Genomic DNA, 20,706 nt, shown 5'->3' with positions numbered 1-20,706 from the left:
GAATTGCTTGTTGGTCATTATTTGGTCCACTGTTGAGTTTCAATCTGGAATCTATCAGTGTTAGCAAAGATTAATTAATTTAGATAGTTGAGTTAAGGGATATGTCACCACATTCTTTAATTGTCCTCTTGTGTTATGGCGTAGATGCCAGTGTTTGTGCAGCAACCCAGGAGTTGGAGGATAAAGCCTAAATCAATAAATATGCAGATACAAAGATGTAGACACCCTGCTGATGAAATCGCTGAAGTATAGATATCACTGTAAACACTGCATACAGCAGGATGAAATTGCCAGAAATAGCAAACAGTAAAATAATGGATTTCCTTCGATTCTCCATCTCAGTGTCTCTGGGTCTCTCCTTATTGCTGTGAGCCCAGAGTCTCTTGCGGGCATTGCTGCTCACTAAAATGTGTCTGACGGTGAAAATGTTGAGCAGCAGAATCGGGGCAAATGGAAGGCAGGGTGTGATAATGTAGTTAACAACTTCAATTGCAGCCCATAACATCAAATTAGTATCATGCAGATTCAGACCACAAAACACAGGATCATTCAGGAAACGATAACTATTGTTGTACAAAAAATACCAGATCATGTTCTTTAAAGAGCTCAAGACAGTTTCTGTTCCCAGAACCACAGCTGCTATTTTCTCACTACAATATTTAGGTTTCAGTTTTTGGTAGCAAATGGCCACACACCGATCAAAGGTGAATGCGACAGTGAACCAGACAGAGCAGTCTGTGACTGCATACAGCAGGATCGCGTGAATGTTACACACATCCATGTATCCCAGGAAAAAAAAAAGTTTTCTAGAAAAAGAATGGGAATATGTCTCAATCTTAGGTCGAGGAGCACCACCAGCAGATCTGCTATTGCCATGGTCACGAGGTAGCGAGTGACACATCCACACAATCCGCACTTTCCCTGGGAAAGGATTACAATCGTTATTACGTTAACTGAGAAAGGAAACACGTTCGTTATAAAATGATATATACGGCAGCGAACGAAACATTCAGCATTCACTCACTCAACGATTGACACACCATTGCAGTAGTGTGTACTATGTGCAGGCATAATGCTATCTCCTCCAACAGCGTCTTTCCAACCCATCATTACACTTGCATGCCTCAAGAAGGGTAGTAGATACATTAGATTTTGAACTCTGTACGTTCCCCACTGAGTTATGCACACGCCATTGAGATTGAAATTAAAGTGATCATTCATTCAGTGTCGCTGGATCCAATCCAGGAATCCCATTCCAAATCGAACTGTGGGTCCCCTTCACTGGAGGGTGTGCCACAATCAAGGAAGGAAACTCATCATCAGTTTTCCTTGGACAATTGTACACCTGGGACCTGCACAGAATGACTGCTTGCACCTGAACTGGATAGCCACAATATCCTGGGCAGATGTTTGCTGGAGCTGTTCAGAATGGTTTCACCTAGATTGATACGGGCATGGAAACAGACCAGAGGCCGGATAATGTAGTGGACAGCTCGATACAGAGTGCAGAGAGTCTGGAAGAGGGATATACGGTTGATAGGGCAAATGTGCGGTTAGTGTGCTGGATTGAACTGAGTTTACCTGAACACAAAATTTATCAGGAATAAGGGTGACAAACTTAAAGCATGAGTATTTGGAACTGCATTGTGACCATTGCAGAGACTTTTATGTTACGGGGCAGGGGCAGGAATGGTTGTTAGATAGTCCAGTGTTTAGATGCTTCAAAGGGAATAGGGTGGAAAGTAAATAGGTGTGGGATGTGGCATTACTTATCGGGGTAACATTTGAGCTGCAGAAAGGAAATTTGTCGAGTAAGGTTTGCATGGAGGGTCAATCTGGGTGGATCAGAAACAGGAAAGGAGCAGTCGCTTTATTGGGAGTTATTCACAGACTCGTAATAACAACAGAGACAAAGAGGAACAGATCAGGAAGCAGATACTGGAAACGTGCAGAAGTAACTGGGTAATTGCCATGGGTGACTTAAACTTTTCTAAATTTGATTGGAACCTCCTTAGTTCAAATCGTTTGGATAGAGCAGCTTTTGTGACGTATGTCCAGGAATGACTCCGGTCCCAACTGGAGAGGAGAATGCATTTGATTTGGTATTTGGCAACAAACCATGCCAGATGTAAAACCTATTGATGAGAGAGCATTTTGGTGACGTTCCCTGACATTCACGAGGCTCATGGAAAGGGACAGAAATAGACAGCATGGGAAAGTATTTAACTGAGGGAAGGGTAATTACAATTGTATTAGCAGGAATTGGGGAGGCCACATTGGGAACAGATGTTCTCAGGCAAATGCAAAATAGAAATGTGTTTCGGGAGCATGTGCTGATAGTGCTGGAGAGGTTTATGCCACTGAGACAGAAAAGGAAATGTATGTTTAACGTTGACAAATGGTGTGTACAATCTCGTCAAGAAGAATAAGGAAGCTGACATAAGGTTGAGGAGGGAAGAATGAGGCAGGACTCTAGGAGAGTTCCAAGGGGTCCAGGGGTGAACTGAAGAATGGACTTAGGAAAGCAAGAATGGAGCATGAAAACGTTTTAGTGAGTAGGATTATGGAAAACCGTAAAGCTTTTCCTTATGTCGGGAACAAGAGGATGGCCAGGATGAGGGTAGGCCCGATTGTGGAGGGAACTTGTGTCTAGAGTCGGAGAAGACAGGGAGGTACTTAATGAATACTTTGCCTCAGATTTCACTCCTGAGAGCGCCTTTAATGTTTCTGAAAACAACTTGAAACTGACTGATATATTCAAAAAGGTTGATGTTAAGAAATAGGATGTGCTGGAAATTTTGAAACACCTGAGGATAGATAGGACCAGATGGGATATACTCAAATTTTCTACAGGAAGAGAGGGAAGGGTTTGCTGCGCCTTTGGCGATGATCTTTGCATCGTCGTTGTCGACCAGTGTAATGCTAATTAATTTGAAGATTTTCAAGAGAGGGAACAGCGATAGTCCTGGGAACTACAGAACAATCAGTCGTACGTCCAAAGTAAGCACATTATTCGAGAGTATTTTGAGAGACAGGATTTATTATTACTTGGAAAACCGTCGCTTTATTAGAGAAAGTCAGCATGTCGTCGTGAGGGGCAGGTAATGCCTCAAAACCTAACTAAATTATTTGGGGATGTGACAAATACATAAATGAGTGTAAAGCAGTGGATGTGATGTACATGGGTTTTAGCAAAGCGTTTGATAAGTGTCCCCGTGGTAGGCTTATTCAGAAGGTAAGCAGGTGTCGAATGCAGGGAAATCTGTCTGGATGGATGGATATAGAACTGCTGGTCCACAGAAGCTGGAGAGTGGTAGTAGATGGAAACTATTCAGCCTTGGAATTTGGTGATCAGTGGGTATGCCGCAGAATTGGCTTTGGGACTTCTGCCCTTTTTAATTTTTATAAATGACTTAAATGAGTAAGTGGAGAAAGTGAGGTCTGCAGATGCTGGAGATCAGAGATGGAAATGTGTTGCTGGAAAAGTGCAGCAGGTCAGGCAGCATCTAGGGAACAGTAGAACCGACTGTTCGGGCATTAGCCCTTCTTCAGGATTTCCTGAAGAAGGGCTAATGCCCGAAACGTCGATTCTACTGTTCCGTAGATGTTGCCTGACCTGCTGCGCTTTTCCAGCAACACATTTCCATCATTAAATGAGTAAGTGGCAGGTTGGGTTAGTATGTTTGCTGATGAGACGAAGGATACTGGATTGTTGGATTGTTGGAGGGCTTTTGTAGATTGCAACGGGATATTCACAGGATGGAGAGCTGGGATGATATGTGTGAGATGGAGTTCAAACTGGAAAAATGTGAGGTTATTTTTTTTTGAAGGTCTAATTTGTATGCAGCGTTAACGGCAGAATTCTTGGCAGTGTGGAGCAACAGAGGTATTCTGGGGTCCACGTCCACAAATCCCTCAAGTCTGCTAAGCAAGTTGACAAAGTTGTTAAGGAGACGGAAAGTGTATTGGTTTTCATTAGCGGGGGATTGAGTAGAACAGCTGCAAGGTTATGCTGCAGCTCCACAAAGCTCTGGTTAGATCACACTTATAGGAAGCATGTAGAAGTTTTAGAGATGGTGCGGAGGTGACTTCCTCGGATCTGCCTGGAACAGAGGGCATGTGTTGTAAAGAAAGTTTGAGGAAATAGGTATTTTCTCTTTGTAGCAACGAGAGATGAGGCGTGCATGGATAGAAGTGTACATGATAAAGAGAGACATATTTTGATTGGATAGTAGGAGAATTGTTTTCCCAAGATGGAAATGGCCATCGAGAGGGTGCATAATGTTATGGTGATTGGTGGAATGTTTGGGGTAGATTTCAAGGTAGGTGATTTACTTAGAGAGTGGTGGGTGCGCGGAATGTATTGCCAGAAGTGGTAATGGAGTCAGGTCCATTAGGGACATTTAAGAGACTCTTGAACAGGCACTTGGTAATAGTAAAATTTCGATATGGAGGTTATTTTAACTTCAGTGTACAATGGAATGTTGACACAAATTCGAAGAATGAAGGGCCTGTACTGTGCTGTTCTGTTCTATGTTCGTTGTTTCACGCTTTGTGTTCTATATAACTGCTGCTCCGGGAAGCGAGAAAGGAGGTTGCTAAGCTGCTGGTGAGGATATTTACCTCCTAACTCTCCATGGCAGTCATACCGGAGGACTGGAAGGAGGCAAATGTTGTTCCTCTTTTCAAGAAGGGTATAAGGGAAATATCTGGCAATTACATACCAGTCAGTCTTATGTCTGTGGTCAGCAAAGTTTTGGAAATAATTCTGAGGGATAGGATTTATGACTATATGGCAAAGCATAATGTGATTAAAGGCAGTCAGCATGGCTATGTGAGTGGCAGGTCATGCCTTACCTCTCTTATTGAGTTCTTTGAGGAGATGTAAAGACAGATCGACGACGGTCGAGCAGTGGATGCGGTGTATCTGGACTTCAGCAAAGCATTTGATAGAGTAACCATGGAATGCTCATTCATAAAGTCAGGAGGTATGGGATTCAGGGAGATTTGCCTATCTGGATTCAGAATTGGCTGGCTGACAGTGGTTGTAGATGAAATGGATTCTGCCGAGAGAACAGTGTTGAGTGATGTCCCGCAGGGCTCTGTTCATGGCCTCTGCTCTTTGTAGTTTTTATAAATGACTTGGATGAGTAGGTTGAGGGTTGGGTTATTGAACTTTCTCCTTATTGAATTTGCAGATGACTCAAAGATTGGAGGAGTCGTCGATAGTATCGAGGGCTACTGCAGGCTGCAGCCTGACGTAGACAGAATGCAGAGCTTGGCTGAGAAATGACAGATGGAGTTCAACCTGGATAAATGCGAAGTGATGCATTTTGATGGACAAACTCGAATGCTGTATATAGCATTAAAGACAGGATTCTTGGCAGTGTGGAGGAACAGAGGGATCTGGGTATACAAGAACATAGATCCATCAAAGTTGCCACCCAAGTGTTGTCAAGAAAGCATATGGTGTTTTGGCTTTCATTAACAAGGGGATCGGATTTAAGAGCCACGAGGTTTTTCTGCAGCTCTACAAGCCCCTGGTGAGATCAGACTTGGAATATTGTGTCCAGTTCTGGTAGCCCTACTATAGGAAAGGAACAGAGACTTTAGAGAGGGTTTAAAGAATGTTTACCAGGATGCTGTCTGGACTGGTGATCCTGCCTTATGCAGAAAGGTTCAAAAAGCTTGAACATTTCTCTCTGGAGAGAAGCAGGAAAAGAGGAGACTTGATCGAGGTGTACAAGGTAATGAGAGGAACAGATAGAGTCAATAGTCCGAGACTTTTCCCCAGGGCAGGATTGACTGTTATGAGAAGTCATAATTTGAAGATATTAGGAGGAAGGTATAAAGGAGACGTCAGAGGTCGGTTCTTTACGCAGAGAGTTGTAAATTAATGGAATGTGTTGCCAGCTGTGGTGGTGGAGGCAGAGTCATTGGGGACATTGAAGCGACTGCTGGAAATGCACATGGATAGCAATGAGTTTTGGTTTGCGTCGGTTAAGTTACTATATTTTACATTAGGATTAAATTTCGGCACATCCGTGAGCCAAAGGGGCTGTTCTGTGCTGTACTTTTCTATGTCCTATATTGAGAGATGACAAATACTGTATAACGACTGGAGACGGATGCCCATGGATATGTGTCTCACAGAACGAATGAATAAGTATATATGTTCGAGTGACTGTGCATGAAAGTTGTGTGGATGTGTGAATTTGTGCGTATATTCGTGTGAATGTATGCTTGAGGATTTGTGCAAAGTTTTCCATTCAAATATATACGAACTACGGGCAGGGTTTTTGAATGTTTGTGTGAATACATGTGTGCAAGAGTGTGTGAAGGAGATGTTGTATGGTTGAGAGAATGTGAACAAAACGACATAGTGTGTGCGAGAAATTGTTAGGGTAACTGTGTAATTGTCTGTGTGTATAAATATCTGTGACTTTGTATGTATCTGACTTCTCATTATTCTCATGCCTAAAATATAACGACAATAGGTAATGACCATGATGTATTTAGCATCTATGGTCTATAATGAAAAATAGAAAGCAAACATTTGCAGAAGACTTCATGTCGTCCTTCCTCACTTGGTATCAAGAACCTAAGCCTAAACCAACAACGATTAGCAGCTGTGAATCAAGCCAAATTGCCTCCAGTCGTTACAGTTTTGACTGGTCTAACATCGGGTTACAATTCACCATGCACACGAAAGGAGTGAGGAGGGACCAATAACACATACACAAGAGAGGACAGACTAATTTGAAAGAAAGAAGACAGCGTAGAATTCTGGACAATAAGAAAGAGTGCAACACAGTTTAGAGAATTGAGAACCGACGCTAACACTTACGGGGAACACTAACAGCAGCAAGTAGCGGGAAGTAGATCCTCTCGATCTCCTGAAATATATTCCGAATGTTGATCGCCTCCCGATAGAATGAAACTGCCTCAGCCAAACTCATGATGCCTCTGCTGTCAGTGGGTGAAGAGTAATTCTGAGGAGTTCAGTCAGCACAAGCTGATGCCAGTGAAGCGAAATCCTGATATAGAGCAGAGAGGACAATCCCTGAGAGACAACGTTCTATTTTTTTCTGAGCTGGTGTTAAGTAATCGTGAAAACTTGAGCTCTGTTAATGGAGTTGGGTAATGCTTTTAGTCTCTGGGCAAATGATTTCAGTTAACGCCCTTTCAGGTCAAATATTTTTCATGGAAACTCAAATCCAGTAATGAAAGTAACGTTTGAGTGTTGTAGCGTGCTTGAGTCACTGTTTCAACCAACTTGAGACTGGGAGGGCAAGTCTGTGGTGTGTGTGTGTGTGTGTGTGTGTGTGTGTGTGTGTGTGTGTGTGTGTGTGTGTGTGTGTGTGTGTGTGTGTGTGTGTGTGTGTGTGTGTGTGTGTGTGTGTGTGTGTGTGTGTGTGTGTGTGTGTGTGTGTGTGTGTGTGTGTGTGTGTGTAATTCTGTGTTTTGCACTGTGTACCAAAAGTGGTGAAAGAAATCATGTTTAAACATCAAGGATTGTTAAAAGGATTCCTACAAGTCCTATAAATAAGTGACATGATGTTAATTGTTCGTGTTGCTTCCACAAATGCTGGCTCAAGCAATGGGGGAGATGGAGGTACAGATGAGTTGAAGCCAAAGGCTGTGGCACCTTAGACAAATAATTGGAGCTTTGCCCGTCAGCATGCTGAGTTCTGGAATGAGAGTCATTCAGATCGACACCACAGGAAAAAGGCCCTTCTGCCCATAAGTTCTGCAAGGACCAAAACAGCCAACGAATTGGTTCACTTCCATTTTCCATCAACTTTCCCTATGCGTACCATACCTTAACATTTTAGGTACACTTCTCAAACTTTCTTAAATATATTGAGCGTTTCGGCCTCTAACAATCTTACAGGTAGTGACTTTCAGGCCCTCAGCAGTCACTGGATGTAACGTTTTTGCCTCACATCTCCTTTTAACCTTGTAGCTCTCACATTAAGTTCATGCCCCCGTGGTCTCTGACACTTCCACATTGGGGAACAATCTATTTTCTCTATATATATTAATCTCAATCACCTCATCTCTCAATCTCCTCTGCACTAAGATATAGAATGTCATGCTTTCCAGTCTCTCTTCATGACTAACTCTTTCCAGTTGAGACAGCCTCTGTGTAAATCTGCCCAGCGACATCCTGGTAAATCTCCTGATGGTCTTCCTCAGTGCAAACAAGTTCAGCCTTTAATTCGGATTCCAGATATGCACGTAGTATGCCACTTGTGCTCTCAGCAGCCCATAATACAATTTCACCTTCACGCCCTTGCTAATGAATTCTGTACCCCGACTAATATTTAGCAACCTTCCATTTTATACTCTCTATGAGCTTACTAATATAGTAATGCTATGGCTGGTATCCTGATGCACACAAATCTGGTGCACCTGCACTTGGGGTATTGCGTACAGTTCTTTCGCCATATTATAGGAACGATGTGGAAGCATTGGAATGGATGCAGAGGAGATTTACCAGGGTATTGCCTGGTATGGCGAGAAGGTCTTATGTGCAAAGGCTAAGGGACCTGAGGCTGTTTGCGTGAGAAAGAAGGATGTGAGGTGACTTAATAGAGACATACAAGATGATAAGATGATTAGATAGGGCAGTCAGTGAAAACCTTATTCCTCAGATCGTGATGGCTGTCACGAGGCTTTAAATTGAGTGATGATACATACAGAACAGATGTCAGAAGTTAGTTGTTTACTCGGAGAATAGTAATGCCGTGGAATGCCCTGCCTGTAACAGTAGTGAACTCACTAAGTTTAAAGGTCATTGGATAAACATATGGCTGATAATGTAATAGTGTAGGTTAGATGGGGGTGAGATTGGATTCTCAAGTCGACGCAACATCCAGGGCCAAAGGGCCTATACGGTGCTGCAATGTTCTGTGTTCTATCTTCTCTGTTCTAATGGTGGGAACTGACTAGTCACACACTGAAAATTAAAGAGAAGAATGTGGAGTTTTTCTTCCATGTCATTCCAGAGAGAACTTCTGTGAAAAGAATGTTTCAGTTATCGAAAACAGAAGAAGTTGACATGTGTACCTAACAAACTGTCAAAGGTTTGCGGCCGTGATAGGTGCAAAATCTCGCAGAATGCGAGGAACTTCGTGAGGCAGATATGCAAATAGGACAAGCAGCGCAAACCAAGATTAAATCTGAATGAGCTTGCAAAGTAATTTTGACAGATGAGCATTTCACATCAAAAAGGTGGCTGAAGCTCTCAGAGAGACAGTGTTTGGCCGGCAATATCTGTGAAGAGACAGAGTTCACCTTTCATAACAGTGAGCCTTGTCAGATGCTTAAAAACTTTAGAAGAGTGGCATTTATGATGTTGATTAGGCGCGGAAATTCAGCTAAAGATGACTATGGAGAGCGAATGGGGAGGAGGAACTGATCAGTGGAGAGGGGACTGAACACGACGGAGACAGAGGCACAGACAGAGAGTGAGAGAGAGAAATGAAAGGACAGACAGAAAGAAACCAATGTTCATGGTAAGCCTGGGAAGAATACAATCGAGACGTTTGTTCATGGGAAACACTATGTCAGTGATAATGAGTTGCCTTTGCGGAAGGAAAATCATTTCATGAATGATCTGGTATCTAGAGGTGGAAAGGCAAAAGCAAGGGAATATTCATTGTCTGAAATTAGTTAAGTAGATACTGAGGGTAGTAGTTTGTAATATGTCCACATGAAAGACTGTTTGCAGATGAACCAGCAACCGGGACTGCATACAAAAAGATGTATGACTTGTGACGAGCTGCAAATGGTACCTATCGGGGCTCTTAGTTAGCTGAATATCTTGTGGGTGTGCATGGTAGTGGCAGGTGTCTTTGTACATCAGGAAGTAGCAGATGTTATGTCATTCTCTCTCCTACCCTCCCTAACTCCTTCCAGAAAGCTGATTTATGTTCCCACATCAATAGCTTTTACTGTCGTCTTTAACCAGTGAATCAGATATATTGCAGGTTATGAAGCAGTTGCACTGTGACTTCTTCACTGAAGTGAGAGCATCCTTAATAAGTGAAATTGAAGAAAAGTAAGCCCTCACAAGTAGAAGAATGAAAGCCCTGCGAACGGTAGACAATGAACAGGGTTCTTATTTGCTCTTCCACTCCGTTACAAAAGTCCAGTTTATATGCCTATTTGTGTGTCATCAGGAAATAGAAGTCTATAACAATAAAATTTTTGACACTAAAAACGCCCGAAACAGTCAAAAACAAGCACTCATCTGTGCTCATCTTGTATTCCAGCAGATGTCTCGGAGCCTTTGATACTTTGTCATTGCAAGTGAACTTCTTGTTTTTCAAAAACATGGACAGAGTTCATGTTGTACAAATTCGGATGCTCCAGGAAATTAAATTCTTCTCGATAAATAATGGGAATATGTCGCAATATCAGGTCGGGGACCACCACAAATGCCATCTGCCGATGCCATGGCCATGACGTAGACCTCACTTTCCACAGGCCAGGATCACAATCGTCAGTGTGACCCTGTAAGGACAGATCGTTTGCGTGGACAGTCAGAGTGTGGTTCTGTACTGTCAGAGTGTTCACTAGGAGAGTCAGCGAACGTGTTATACTAACAAAGAGTTCACAAGGCAGAGAATGAATCTGGTCTGACAGGAAGTTCACAGGGAGAGTCAGCGAATGGGTTTGTACTAACAGAGAGTTTACAATGACATTTAGACAGTGGATCTGTCCTAACAGGGTGTTCACACGGAGACTTAGAGAATGGATCTGCACTAACAGAGCCTTCGTAGTGAGATTCAGGAGTGGATCTATGTATCGAGGGATTCAAAAAGTTAGTCAAAGGGATGATGTCCAATTACTTTCGCGCAAACATCACTCAGCACTACTCTCGCAAACGCACCTAGGACAGAGATAGCAACGGTTTTGATTCAGAATAATGCTCCATCGACAATGTACTCTACAAAGCAATCCCGAGAAAGGTACCGCGTGTGGTTCGATACAGACAAAAGATCTCTGTACATTCTCCCTCATAGAACACTCCCAGGAAATGAACAACACGGGTTGAAAGACAGAATAAAATTCCAGAGACATTACTCCTTCAAACAATCACAGTGTCAGAAGCAGAGTAAAACTCTCTGTTCACCGACCCCACTTAAAAAAACAACAAGAAACACAGCTACTTTTATATTCACTCGCTGACACACTTGTTCAGTTCCAGAATCCAGTGATGGAAGGTATCAGAGGGGGCAGTGGCCAGTAAGAAAGAGTTTCATTGGTTGGGTGCTTCGTGAGGGAGAATGTTGGCTTTTATGAGAATCCGAGCTCAATTAATCTTCAAAATTGTGTGAGGTAATTAAAGGAATAAGTTGAAACTTTATTGCTGGAACAGCACAGCAGGTCAGGCAGCATCCAGGGAACAGGAGATTCGACGTTTCGGGCACAGGCCCTTCTTCAGGAATGAGCAGAGAGTGTTCAGCAGGAGAAGATAAAAGGTAGGGAGGAGGGACTTGGAGGAGGGGCGTTGGAAATGTGATAGGTGGAAAGAGGTCAAGGTGAGGGTGATAGGTCGGAGTAGGATGGAGGCGGAGAGGTCAAGAAGAAGACTGCAGGTCAGGAAGGCGGTGCCGGGCTGGAGGGATCCGGCTGAGACAAGGTGGGGGGAGGGGGGATGAAGAAACTGGTGAAGTCCAAGTTCATCCCCTGCGGTTGGAGGGTTCCCAGTCGGAAGATAAGACGCTCCTCCTCCGACCGTCGGGTTGTTGTGGTTTGGCGGTGGATGAGTCCAATGACCTGCATATCCTCGGTGGAGTGGGAGGGGGAGTTGAAATGCTGTGCTACAGGGTGGTTGGGTTGGTTCGTCCGGGTGGCCCAGAGGTGCTCTCTGAATCGCTCCGCAAGTAGGCGGCCTGTCTCCCCACTATAGAGGAGGCCACACCGGCTGCAGCGGATGCAGTAGATGATGTGGGTGGAGGTGCAGGTGAATCTGTGGCGGATATGGAAGTTTCCTTTGGGGCCTTGGAGAGAAGTGAGGGGGGAGGTGTGGGCGCAAGTGTTGCACCTCCTGCGGTTGCAAGGGAAGGTGCCGGGAGTGGATGTTGGGTCGGTGGGGGGTGTGGATCTGACAAGGGAGTCGCGGAGGGAGTGGTCTCTACGGAAAGCTGATCGGGGAGGGGAGGGAAATATATCCTTGGTGCTGAGGTCTGTTTGGAGGTGGCGGAAGTGACGGCGGATGATGCGCTGTACATGGAGATTGGTGGGGTGGTAGGTGGAGGGGCGGGGCTCAAGGGCGGAGGAGCGGGAAGTGGAGGAGATGCGGTGGAGGGCACCGTCGACCACGTCGGGGGGGAAATTGCGGTCCTTGAAGAAGGAGGCCATCTGTGTTGTACGTATTTTGAACTGGTCCTCCTGGGAGCAGATGCTTTATCGGCGCTACCTCGTGCTCCCACGAGGAGGTTGAACAGTTCATCCACTACACTAACACCTTCCACCCCAACCTCAAATTCACCTGGACAGTCTCGGACTCCTCCCTCCCCTTCCTAGACCTTTCTGTTTCTATCTCAGGCGACCGAATCAACACGGACATCTACTACAAACCAACCGACTCCCACAGCTACCTGGACTACACCTCCTCCCATCCTGACCCCTGTAAAAACGACATCCCATTCTCCCAATTCCTTCGTCTCCGCCGCATCTGCTCCCAACCTCCACTCCCGGCACCTTCCCTTGCAACTGCAGGAGATGCAACACTTGCGCCCACACCTCCCCCCTCACTTCTCTCCAAGGCCCCAAAGGAAACTTCCATATCCGCCACAGATTCACCTGCACCTCCACCCACATCATCTACTGCATCCGCTGCAGCTGGTGTGGCCTCCTCTATATTGGGGAGACAGGCCGCCTACTTGCGGAGCGATTCAGAGAGCACCTCTGGGCCACCCGGACGAACCAACCCAACCACCCTTTAGCACAGCATTTCAACTCCCCGTCCCACTCCACCGAGGATATGCAGGTCATTGGACTCATCCACCGCCAAACCACAACAACCCGACGGTCGGAGGAGGAGCGTCTTATCTTCCGACTGGGAACCCTCCAACCGCAGGGGATGAACTTGGACTTCACCAGTTTCTTCATCCCCCCTCCCCCCACCTTGTCTCAGCCGGATCCCTCCAGCCCGGCACCGCCTTCCTGACCTGCAGTCTTCTTCTTGACCTCTCCGCCTCCATCCTACTCCGACCTATCACCCTCACCTTGACCTCTTTCCACCTATCACATTTCCAACGCCCCTCCTCCAAGTCCCTCCTCCCTACCTTTTATCTTCTCCTGCTGAACACTCTCTGCTCATTCCTGAAGAAGGGCCTGTGCCCGAAACGTCGAATCTCCTGTTCCCTGGATGCTGCCTGACCTGCTGTGCTGTTCCAGCAATAAAATTTCAACTTTGATCTCCAGCATCTGCAGACCTCACTTTCTCCTCCAATTAGAGGAATAAACTCGACTTAAGTGCCTTAATGGAGACGCCCCCAATTAAACAAATCTTAATAAACAACTGAGGCCTGCCATTCCAGATGTGAATACACAGTCCTGTTATCCACCATCAGTCTGCCTGCAATGTCATCTGAATCCACCATCTCATGAACAAGACACAACAACAAGCCAATTGGACATTTGCACACTGAACCGACCTGTCACCCACTGACACGAAGCCTAAGCACCCTTCCTCAGACACTCAACAAAACGATTGCTGCATACCGAACAACATTAAAAGCTGCCCTCCCTTCCCACCCCATCAACTGGATTAGATGCTCCCCACCCCATGACAAAACTCTAGGGCTGAGATGTTGTCCGATTTGGCGTGATCACTCACCTTGAAACCAACAAAAAGCAGAACACTACTCCCCTGATAAACTCAATTCAATCCCTGGTGCCGACATTGCTTCTCGACCCAACATGGACAAAATGGAAGCAGAGACAATGGGAGTTGGAGAGTTAATTCAACGATTCGTTCCTGCTCCACTATACAATGGGGTCATGGTCGATTATTCAACTCAAACTCAAGATCTCTGGTTGCACCCACATATCATTCGGTCACATTGATCCCAAGAAATTTATCTAACTCCTGCTTGGAAATATTAAATGTTTTATCATTGTCCGTTCTCTGTGGCAGAAAATGTGATACCTTCATTCCCCACTGACTGTGTGAAGACATTTCCACTCATTGCAGACAGACACTGTTTCTTTGGACTGTGGCCCTCTGATTGCAGGTTATCCCTTCCACATACCACTACCTTTCATCACCATCCCCCGAAAGGTCATAGCAAGCAATCCTTTCTGTACGTACCTTGTGTGAAACTGTTCAATTTTTGTGTGTTTTTATGTCATCCCTCCTCCGCTCTCATTTTTCTTAACTCCCAGTGAATATAGTCCAAACGAATACAATACATTTTCACACATCTAACCTGTCGTCCCAAGAATCAGTCTTTGCTGCAATCTCTTCATAGCCAAAGCATCCTTTCTAAGATAAGTAGTTTCAAATTGTACTCAATGTTCTGTGCGTGGTCTCACCAAAGCCCCTCTATAATTACAGCAATATATTGCTGCTCGTAAACAGTCAACGTCTCCCAATCCAATGTCACTGGTATAATACACCAATCCCGCATTTCTCGAGCAAGCGTCAGAGACAAACCTCTCGGCGGACTTTTATTTTTACACAAAGCCAGACATTTAAGAGAGCACTCATCTTATCCACATCGTAAGATGGAGACCACTTGAATATAGATCGAGATGCTTCCTCACAATGACCAGTTGAATTGCAATGCTTCTTTCATGACAGTCGAATTAGCAAGTATCAATACTTCAATTCAGCACTGGAAAGCAATTCAGAGATGCAAGTTGAAGGAAAATAGATGATGATTGTGAGCAAAGTAAGTGCTACTCACATGATTGGTCATGACGGTTCGCATGTGCTCTTAAGGGTTGAATTACATTTTAAAGGAACACAGCTTCCACAAGCAAGGTGCAATTATAAGAAGTTCTATCATCATTCAAAAACTCCTGATCGGTTGCAAGTGACAGAGTTAATCACTACCTCACATAGTGCTGCCAATGCTAATGTTTAACCATCAGTGATTACACAACTTCGAATTTGATGTCTGTCCTCGTGATACAAATGTAAATTTATATGATTGGTTTGACTGCTTCCTGGGAATGTTTCCAGATCTCAACCGCTGGAGTTTCTGTGCTGCAATCTGTTAGCGTGTTCGACTGTTGACAGAAAGGTCAATGGTTCGAGCCTATCCAGGCAGATTCGTGCATGTTAAGTGAAAAAGTGGGCGGCACGGAAGCACCACTGCCTCACAGCGCCAGAGATCCGGGTTCAATTCCATCCTCAGGCACCTGACATTCTCCTCGTGTCTGCATGGGTTTCCTCCGAGTGCTCCTGTTTCCTCCCACAGTCCACAAATGTGCAGATTAGATGAATTGACCATGCTTAATTGTCCGTAAGTGTTAGGTGAAGGGGTAAATGTAGGGGAATGGGTATGGGTGGGTTGCTCTTCGGCGGGTCGGTGTGGACTTGTTGGGTCAAAGGCCCTGTTTCCACTCTGTAAGTAATCTAATCTAATCTCTATTTGGTTGTGTTTTACGGTCAGCTGCAGTCAGAAATAATCTCAGTAATGGCAGCTGCATCAGTGATACTGAGGTGCACAAAGAATGCTGAAAGAGTTAGAGAGAACTGTCACTCGTTTGTTGGAGATGTTAATCTGGCAGGAGGCCCAAATAAAGTTGGACTCTGTCCTCCTTTGATCTGTGATTAAATACGTCACAGATGTTGCCTCAGAGCACTGAAAGAAACGATTGACAGTTCACAGTCGTAGTAATACTGACTATAAACAACATAGAGAGGAAAAAGAATCTTCTACTCCACACCATTTAGAGGAGCGATGGAAAGTGTATTTATTGCCATCAGGAAATGAAATAGAGTAATTTCCACTGTCTTACTTGGATATGAATGTAAACCTGAAGCCTGAAAGTCAATGACTGCATGGTTCGAATAATGTTGGTAACTTTCACGTTTTTAGTTTTGGAAACTGGATCTGCGGGAGAGATGGGATCTGTGTGCGTTGGAGGTCTCCCAACTGCAGAGAGACAGTCCATATTCCTTCTGGTGTTTATGCATCGTCTACTGTGCCATATGTAACGACACGGACAGAATACACACACCCCGCTACCCAGGCTTAATTTATACAGGCAACACAGGAAAGGTTTATCCCGTGCAGTAATCTGTAAAAATTCGAGAGGCCAAGAACTATTTAAAGTAAAAATTAACAACTTTATTTCTTATAGTATGACAGAGACTAATTAAATAACAACTACTTACAACTACTTCCTTTAGGGTATCTTTTACTTAACTTCTACAATACTTATCTGATCAAACCCCCGAGCAAGATTTCCCAAAAAATCAAATTTCAAAACCAGGCAGTTCTTGAATTTTCCCTTTGTATCTTCCTCTGTCGATGCTCGTCTTCTCAGGGACTTCTGTTTCACAGCTCATTGATAGATATATATACCTTGAAAAGAGGTGTGTTTCAGGCAGGCTGTCCATGCTGGTAGCTTGACACTTCTCGCCTCAACTGTTCAATTTTAACCAGTCTTATATCCCAAAGCATTGGATCGTTTCATTGGTTTTTAATATTGTCAATAGACTACATTCAAACTTGATTGTAGTTTGTTATTTTCGGATACAATGTAAACGGATTGGCCGAATCTGATTTGATTTTGTATCGTAACAACTCAGCAAGTGCTACCTGCTGGACCAAATGATACACTGTAAATTTAACAGCACTCTGTCTGCTTGTTAATTCCTCCACTCTCTTAAAGGTACAGTGTACTTCTACACCTTCGTAACGGCCCTCCCCTTTAACAAAAATGGAACCACCATAATGAAAAGATGGCCTCTTTTTTCATATTCTTTAAACACATTACGCTAACATACGGATAACTTTAACTTCTCGTTAAGTTTATTCTCAGATAACTGTGTGTGTGTGTGTGTGTGTTTAAACACGAAATAAATACAACTGGTATCTAAACTTTATCAATTACATCTGCAATACTGCATCTGCGATTACATTCCGATGACCTGCTGCATGTAAAAAACTAAACGTCTGTAACATAAGACTCCGACGACATAGGCCCATATTCTGATTTTTAAAGCTTTCTAAGAATGTAAGATGATTGTGATCCAAGTATACATTCATCTCCAACGCATTGTTCGTGACATTCACATTATAATGTTGTGAGGTGAGTGCAAATCTCAACAGTTCTTTTTCTATCATAAATTATTTCCTCTGTTTGATGTTGTTCTTTTTCGAAAAGTCGAGAACGAGCAGATCAATCAAATCTATTCTTTTTTTCCCAGTCTTAAACCGCAAAGCATCAGATTGTTTCATTGTTTTTAATATTGTCAATGCACTAAAGTCAAACTTGATTCGAGGTTGACATTTGGGGCACGATTTAAACAAATGGGCCGAATTCGTATTTGTTTTTGCCATCATAGCAACTCAGCCAGTGCTCATTGCTGCAGCAAATGTTACATTGTTATTCTCCATCACTCTGTGTGCTTGCTAAGTCCTTCACTCTCTTAATGGTGTCGTACAGTTCCACATCCTCATAACAACGTATGAATTTAAGTGACGAAGGAGTGAGCTACGAGAACGTACAGGGGACATTAAGGCATATTAATGCAAGAACAATGAATTTAATTAATGTGGTCAGAGATAGGGACAAAGCATAAAATTACTGAACATTAACATTGTGCAGAAAAATACATTAGAGCAGTGTGGGAGTCAAAGCTGCTGAGGTGCAACTGGCGATTTTCACTTGAAATGCGGGATTGCTGCTTTTCAAGAAACGTGGTGAAGGAATGTCAGAGATGATATTAAGATACGGGGACAACAAATGAAATCAAACCAGCCTTTTTAATTCCTGAATTCAGAATACAATAAATTCTGAAACATTCAAAGATGCTCAAAAGGTTTTAAACGGACTTTTGTAATATCACATATCCGAGATGAAGTTTATTACTGACACACACATTTAACACCGATTCCAAATAAGTAACATGAGCAAACATTGCACCAGAAAAAAGGCAGTGAAATTGGATTTATAAAGTTCAGTGTTTTTCGAGTGACACAGACACGGCAGTTTATTTCTGTGCCCTATGACAGGGCTGACGATATTTTAATGAATTTTATGAAAGGAAGCAGAAATGGATACGTTATGAATGAATGAAGAATTTGAACTTGTATGTGTGGGATCAAATAATTTTCGTTTAAATTTGCGTTTTCAGGACTTTAACATTTCCAGTCTCTGCCTTATCACAATAAATACTTGTCAATTTTTGCATGTTCTTGAATGTAGGTTTCAGGTTTATTTCTTTAATAGTAGCTATATAGCCTACAGAATGAAAGGGTGGTCAGTTAGATAAATGCACAGATAGACAACTAATGAGAACACAGAGAGGAAGAGAAAGTAAGAAGGGAAAGAGATAGAGAAAGAGATCGAGAGAGAGAGAGAGATAGAGAGAGAGAGAGAGAGGGCAAGATCACAGAACCATGGGATTATTACCGTGTAGAAGGAGACCAGTGGGCAAGTTAGATCTTAAAACATGAGACATCTCCGAGTTTGAACCTTTTTTGCACCATTTACCTGAATTCTATTTCTATAGTCCAATAGTCTGCGTCCTTCTTTCCCTGCAAGAAGCCAAACCTATACGTGAGGAATTTCTGCAGTGAATTACTTTCAAAATGCTGAGGACAAACGGAAGTTAATTCAAAATAACGTGGTTTCTTTCATCATAAGTAGCTCGCCAATGTTTAATTCACCACTGTAATGCTCAATTTTATTTTCTGGTTGGGCGAAATCAAATATATTTCTCCAATGTTCCGAAATAGTTCGTAATAAGTTGTTTTATTTTTGTGCATGGTAGACTGTAATAAGTGGAATGCTGCCATTAACTATTTACAGTTTATAGAAGTGATCTGTAAGCATTAACAAGTGTAAAAACGCAACTTTTGCGGATCATAGTAAAGTAGGTGGGAAAGCCAACAGTGATGAGTAGCTAAATTTAGTGGAAATGTATACAGGTAGGAGAATCTGCCAGTATCTGAAATTTGGAATTTCATGTCGATAAGTGCAAGGAGTGACAATTCGGCAGAAATAAATTATTAAAACGGAAAATGAATGTTCAAATGTCAAACAGATAAGTGTGTCAATGCAGAGGTTCATTGTTGTCCTAGTAAGTGAATATGAGAAAGTAGGTATGGACGTGTAATATTTAATTCAAAAAAGCAAGGTGGAATCTTGATATTTATTGCAAAAGAACTGGATAATAAACGACAAGCAGCGTTGTTATATTTCTGTGAGACCACACGAGGAACATTGTGTCCAATTTTGTTCTCCTTACTTGTGATAGCATCGAAAGCAGTTCACGGGAGTATAATCAGGTTGATCTCATGGATGAAAAGGATGAAGTAAGAGGAGTGATGGAATATCTTGGGCTTTTAATCGCTGAAGTTTAGAAGAGTGAGAGAGGATCTGATTGTGCTCCATAAAATACTAAAGTGGATTGATAAAGCAGACGTTAAAAAAGATGTTTTCTCTTGTGTGACAGTCTCAAAGAAGACATCGTAAATATAGAGTGGAGGTTGATTCAACAATAAGATGAGGATAAACCTATTTTCTCACAGATTTGAGAATCTTTTGGAACTCACTGCCTCTGAGTGCAGTGGAGGCAAAATCAATCAACACGATCAAGAAAGAAATGCATATGTTTATGATGAAAAGCGGGATACAAGTTGAGGGAGGGACATTAGAAAAGTTGAAGTGACACCAGAATAAGTACGGTCATGGTTATGGTAAATGGCGAAGCGTTGCATTACCTATTCCCACTCCTAATTCTTAAGTTCCGATGTTCCTACATTCCGATGACACAGTTTCAGAACGAGGAGAAAATCATGTTGATTATTTGCGTTTATTTCTTCGAAGTTCTACATCTGGTTTGGAGTTACAGATGTCATTGACATAGTAGCGTTAGACTCCTGTATTGCTCATTGCAGATGAGGTTGACGCCTTGGGAAACAACTGGCGAGTTTCTGATAGTCGAGGTCTGCAGTTCTGGAGTGTTGTGAGAGCCGTAGTGCCTTTCGTGCTGAGTTAATTCAGTAACACGTATCTGACAAGCTTTACCATTTCGTAGAGGGAATCTGGAATAGCATTTCAAGATGAGGTGACTGGATCGTCACATTTTGGTGATTTTCTGGCCTCCTTTGGCAATTGGTGGCTTTTGGTATTCAGTGCATTTCCATGCCTGTTCCTACTAATCTATTGCTCCATGAGCTCCAACACACTGGAAATTGTTACGAATTTCTTCATACTGTTTTACTAACCTAAATTGATTGTCAGTAAATTCCCCAAACCTTTGTGCACTCCACACCATTTAGGGTATTTTATTTCCCAGCATCATATTTGAAACTTTTAATCTGTGCAAATTCTTTGGTAATGTTCTTGGACATCCCTATAATCCACTTTTTGTCCTGTTCCTCATTCACTTGATAGTATGCCAGTTACGACTGAATCGAAGACGTTATTGTGGAGACGATGTTGCAACTTGCTGAACTCATCCATTGGTGTTCTGTGATTCCACAAAGAATGACTTTT

General features: G+C 43.1%; 1 pseudogene; it reads right to left on the bottom strand.

Annotated features, from left to right (window-relative positions):
• Nucleotides 1–60: 60 nt before the first annotated feature.
• LOC148134793 (putative G protein-coupled receptor 139) lies at nt 61–6,959 on the bottom strand (annotated as a pseudogene).
• Nucleotides 6,960–20,706: the final 13,747 nt, after the last annotated feature.

Source organism: Chiloscyllium plagiosum, unplaced genomic scaffold (genome assembly GCF_037043375.1).
Source record: "Chiloscyllium plagiosum isolate Xiang-an unplaced genomic scaffold, Cpla_swu_hap1 HiC_scaffold_52, whole genome shotgun sequence".
NCBI classification, from domain to species: Eukaryota; Metazoa; Chordata; class Chondrichthyes; order Orectolobiformes; family Hemiscylliidae; genus Chiloscyllium; species Chiloscyllium plagiosum.
Note: the sequence above shows the minus strand (reverse complement) of the source record. Positions and strands in the feature narration are given on the sequence as shown.